This window comes from Lutra lutra, chromosome 1 (assembly GCF_902655055.1).
Source record: "Lutra lutra chromosome 1, mLutLut1.2, whole genome shotgun sequence".
Taxonomy (NCBI): domain Eukaryota; kingdom Metazoa; phylum Chordata; class Mammalia; order Carnivora; family Mustelidae; genus Lutra; species Lutra lutra.
In genome coordinates this window covers 130,518,620-130,523,944 of record NC_062278.1, presented here as the reverse complement: position 1 = coordinate 130,523,944, position 5,325 = coordinate 130,518,620, and the positions used below count along the sequence as shown (strand labels likewise).

Here is a 5,325-nt window from a genome sequence, read left to right as displayed (position 1 = left end):
TGGAGTATTTTGTTATCAAGCATCTAGGACCTTTGTGGTGATAAATACAGTTTTAAGAGCTCTGAGTAACAAAAACTAAATCACCCATGGCTAGCACTTTTAATATTTTTTCTACTCCTTTTGAGTTCCCCCACCCCCAAGGCACCTCTATTTCTTTTTACAAAATACGAACTACAACCCACATTTATTTGTTTTTCCTCCTGTCACAAGTACTTTATCATGTTCTCAAATATTCTCTGGAACCATGGACCTCTAACAGCTGCAAGACACTCTATCATGGGGACGCACCACAATTCACTGAGTCATCTTGCTTCAAATCTGGGAAGTCCACGAAAGATCATTTAGTTTGAGTTTCTTGTTTTCCAGCTGAGAAAGCCACATTCCCTGAAGCTAGCAATTTGTTCCAGTGTGGCCAGCTGGTCAAAGCCTTGGCTGGGACCAGGCACTCCCAGACCCTGGCCTCCACTCTTGCTGGTGTCACACTGCCTCCTGGGCTTCTGTAAGGCATTTTTTGGAAACTAACTGTAGGGCACTGCCTACATTCTTTCTAAATTACATTTTGCAATTTGGGGCCCATTATTCCTGCCTGTCGAGATCATTTTTTATCTTCTGTCATATAACCATTAGCTAATGGGGGACCCTGTAGCCAACATCAGAAATTGTGGCTTTCCTCTATCGTGATGGGCCTCCTAAGTCATCTTGGTGCCCATAAAGGGGAAATAATGTCATAGCTTTTATCAGATAATTCCAATAGTCACCAGCAATTATAGGGAAGGGTGTTAATTAGCATACTCTGGTCCATGTTTCTCAGGGATCCCTTGGGTTCTGACATTCTGGGATCAGCATTCCAGCAGATGCCTGGGCTCTGCCCAAGTGCCAGTGCTCACAGGATGGAACAGGGATAATTATTGGGTGGGGAAAGCAAGGAGAGAAGAGAACTAACATTGATGACCAACTCCGGACCCAGCTCTGAGTCCTGGGGTGTGGATGACAGAAACATTATGGGAGGGGGAGCCTGGAGAATGAGATTTTATGGTTTTGGATGAAAGCAGGTGGGTTAGGGTATTTCCCTTTTTACTCAATATCTTATTCTGAGACTGTGTCATTAAACTCTACATGGAGGAAGTCACCATGGTAGAGGAGGTCACTCTTGGAGGGCTGGGGCTTATTCTACTTTTTCCTTTACGTTTTATGAGGCCCATTCTATCCAATCTTTACAAATGCATCTTTGATATCAGGGCCGGCCTTCCCAAGAATCACTTTTGGCTCATGTAATATGGATTCTTCCAGAATGCCATGTTCATTCTAACCTAAGTTATTTGAGATACAGCCCCTTCAAAATCTGTCTTTGGAAATGTTGTGGTATGGGTTAACATTTTTCATGTATTGCTTTCAGAAAATACTCAATTCGTACAAATGCTATTGGTAGGCCCCACAGGATGTGATGGTTTCTATTTATGGTTAATGTTAATCCATTGACCATATGGTAGTTTAAATTTCTGGTACAAATTCCTTTTGTATGGTGTTATAGCTCATTCCTGGACTGCTATAATTGTGTAATTTATTAATGTGAAAAAATGGACTTTGAAATGTAATAGTCCAGAGCTAATATGGAGAGCTGCAAGGGAATTTAGTGTGCTTAGGGAAGAGCTGTTTCCATGGAAACTAATTCCTTTGAGTGACATCCAGGGTCCCCAGGCTGCAGGGTGGTTGTGTGTCCAGATGATGCAACTGGAATCCTAGGCTCAGCCCTGACATGAATCTCCAGGTGCCAAGGGCAAGTCCCAATCTCTTTGTTACTTAACCTTCTCATTGGTGACTTGAAAAATTCAACCTAGTTCAGTGTTTACTAGGCCTTGGAATGTTAGTGACCACTTCTATATTTATTTAAAGTTTTTATTTTGGAATGATTTTAGATCCACCCAGAAGTTGCAAAGAGAGTACAGAGAGTTGCCATATACCTTTTACCCAGCTCTGATGTTAACCCCTTACATAACCACAGCACATTGTCCAAATTATGAAATGGACATTGGTGTAATACTATGCACTAAGCTACAGACTTCCTTTGGATTTCCCTAGTTTTTCCACTGATCTCTTCTTTCTTTCCCAGATATCCAATCCAGGACACGACATTGCATTTAGTTTTCATGTCTCCTTAGACTCCTCCAGTTTGTGACCATTTCAAAGTCTTTGCTGATCATGACCTTGTCACTTTAATTTCTTTTTATTTTTTTAAAGATTTTATTTATTTGACAGACAGAGATCACAAGTAGGCAGAGAGAGAGCGGGGAAGCAGGCTCCCTGCTGAGCAGAGAGTCCGATTCGATTCGGGGCTTGATCCCAGGACTCTGGGATCATGACCTGAGCCGAAGCCAGAGGCTTTAACCCACTAAGCCACCCAGGCGCCCCGATGACCTTGTCACTTTTAAACAATATTGGCCACATATATTGTAGACTGTCTCAACTAGTAATGTTTTTAAAAAGTAGAACACAATTAGAAGATTAGGATTAGAAAAATTAAACAAGTGAGGTGTATGAATGGAGTCTGTGTGTTGCGAGTGACAGAAAACTCACCCTGAATTGTCCTGTCAAACAGGGAATTCATTGGCTCATATAACTAAAAAGGCCAAGGGTATTTGTAGCTTCAGAATGCCATTTTGTATCCAGTTCCACCTGTCTCTTGGCTTGGTTCTTCTCTCCTCTGAATATTCAGGTCATTCTCAGATACACACTCACCACAGACTTAGTTACAAGATGGGTTCCAGCAGCAGCTCACACAGTTATTTCCACCCAGTGTGCGTGTGTGTCTGTGTCTGTGATACTCACCTCTCCTCCACGTTCACAGCTAAGCTCTCCGAAGCTGATTCTACCATCTCTGATTCTACCATCTGCCCATCCCAGAACCAGTGGGAAAAGATAATCACTTTCTGCTTCTGATGTGAGGACGTGTTGCCCAGAGTTGTGGCCACCATCTTGTTACCATGAAGGGAGCAAGCTGACAGCTGAGGAGGACACGAGAGCCTTAAAGATGGATAAGAACCTGGGTTCTGGATGATATCATTTACTTGTGGAATTAATCAGCCCTGGATTTGGGTTGGTTATATGGGGCAATCAATTTCTTGGTTGCTTAAGCTTCTGCTAGTTGAGTTCCACTTTTCTTGCCACCCAAAGCATCCTAAATGATACAATGAAATTGCATATTTCCTTGTTAGATACAGGATATTACCTGGATATAAGTTTGCTTGTTGGGCTTCGCTATTTGACAGCACAATACAAACTGGACTTCAGTGCTTTCTTGCTGATAGTTTTCATTAGAATTACTGTTGGAAAATCCAGTTTCACTGAGACATTTTGGCAAAAACAGAAGTGATCCTTGTCAATTTCACACACTGTAAAGTATTCGAGTAATAGCTCCCATGTTTCTGGTTTAACTTCTTCCCATGAAGGCAAGAAGCAAGCCATGGGACAGGCCAGGGAGGGGGCAGGAAGGGTCCAGGGTGCTCCTCACTCAACACAGCTAGTACATGGGCTTCTACTCATCCAGTGGGCATAGTCTGCTATTGGTCAGAAAGGGATGTTTTGCCTGGAGAACACTTTCTCATGACAAACATTTGGGCACCTGGGCTGAGATGATCTCCTCAAAGGCCTTTCAACTCAGGCTAGCAGTGTGTGATGTAGTGGTGCGGAGACTCCCATGCCAACAGCAAGGGGTCCTTTCTTTCAGTGTACTAATCCCTGAAAGAATGAACACTTCAATAAAAAAGTTTTTAAATAAAGATTTTTATAAAAGTATAAAGGTTTTTTTAAAAATAAAAGGATAAAAGTGATTTTTAAAAAGGTTTAAAATAGTTTTTCGAAGTCACTGAAATTAAAAAAAAATGATGTAATTACTGAGAGAACAAACAGCAGCCCATCGTTTCCCATTAAAGAGTAATGTTTTAAAGAGCTAAAGGAATGGCAATTTGGAAATGCATTGGTTTCTCCCATCATTATGCCCTATACACACTCTCTTCTTCTTCTCCTTCTCCTCCTTCTTCTCCTTCTCCTTCTTTTTTGAAAAACAACTTTCAATCACTTTTATGTACAGAAAACTCAACAGTGTACACTTAGCCCAGTTTTGTGGCCAGATCTTTAGTCTTTGCCTTTTTCAGCTTGGCGAAGTGAACCACCCACTTTAGACCCAAATATTGCCTCCCCCCGTGATGGCGGATCTCATATCTGTCACTGTCATTGGTCCTGACAGCTTCCTGTAGTCAAGGAAGAAAACTTCCTTCCAGGAAGTGTTGATAGTTCCTGCTTAGCCAGAACTCCTTTGTTTTCCGAGTTAACCTGTGTGAAGGCGACAGTGGTGCAGGTCTTCCCAGGGACCAGATGCTCCAGCCTGGCCTTCCCCCGGATGATGCAGTAGGGAACCCCCATTTTACAATGCAGGGCAGTTGGGAGGACAACCAGCTCAGTGGGATCCACGTCGTGTGCAATCACCACCAGCTGAGGCTTCTTATTTTCTGCAAAGGTGGTGACAGTATTAACCCCTGCTTGAAGGACAGGAGGCCTTAGTGGGGACATCCCCTTTGCCAGCAGCTTTCTTCCCTACCTGTTGCAACAATCTCTGCTTCTTCTCTTGCTGTGTCTCTGGTCTGTATTTGTGGGCCATGTAAGCAGCTGAGTGGCTGGTGGCCCAAGGCCTGGGTGAATTGGTTAATGGAAGGAGGCATTTTGAAACATTTATAGAGAATAGCCCTTTGCTGCCACAGCCCCATGTAACTGGGCCATTTGACAAAGCAGGTGAGGTCCCTTTTGGTTGGATGTCCTGTCAGCTGCCAAAATTCTTGGGCTTTTCTCAAATGGGGGAGATCAATTGCCTTCTTGGCTTCCTGCTTCTTCACGACAGGGGACCCAGGGCCACCTTCTTCCCCTTTGCCTTCTTGCCTTTCTGCATGGTGGATGGCTGGAGGAAAGAACTACACTCATTTCTTTAATGATGCATATGAATAGTTGTTGCTTGTCCCTCTAGCTTTTTAAAATGAAAACAATTTCTACTCCTTCCTTCCCTCCCACACACACTTTCTCACGAGCAGATACATACTTAGCATGAGTACGCTCAGACGTCCTGTGGATCCGCATACTTTGGGCATGTACATAAAGCCATTTATAAGGGTTTAATCCATGAATCATAAACAGAAGATTCTCATTAGGAATGAGCAGTGGCCTCTTGAAGCTTGCCTAGTGCTTATAGCATTTGAAGGTGGACGACGCTCAACATTTTCTAAGAGGCTCATAGATTCACAATGGACCTTGCATTTGAATAGTAAAAACTCACAAATG

At 43.0% G+C, this 5,325-nt stretch overlaps 1 pseudogene; it reads right to left on the bottom strand.

Annotated features, from left to right (window-relative positions):
* Nucleotides 1–4,106: 4,106 nt before the first annotated feature.
* Nucleotides 4,107–4,939, bottom strand: LOC125084615 (60S ribosomal protein L7a-like; annotated as a pseudogene).
* Between the last annotated feature and the right edge of the window lie 386 nt (nt 4,940–5,325).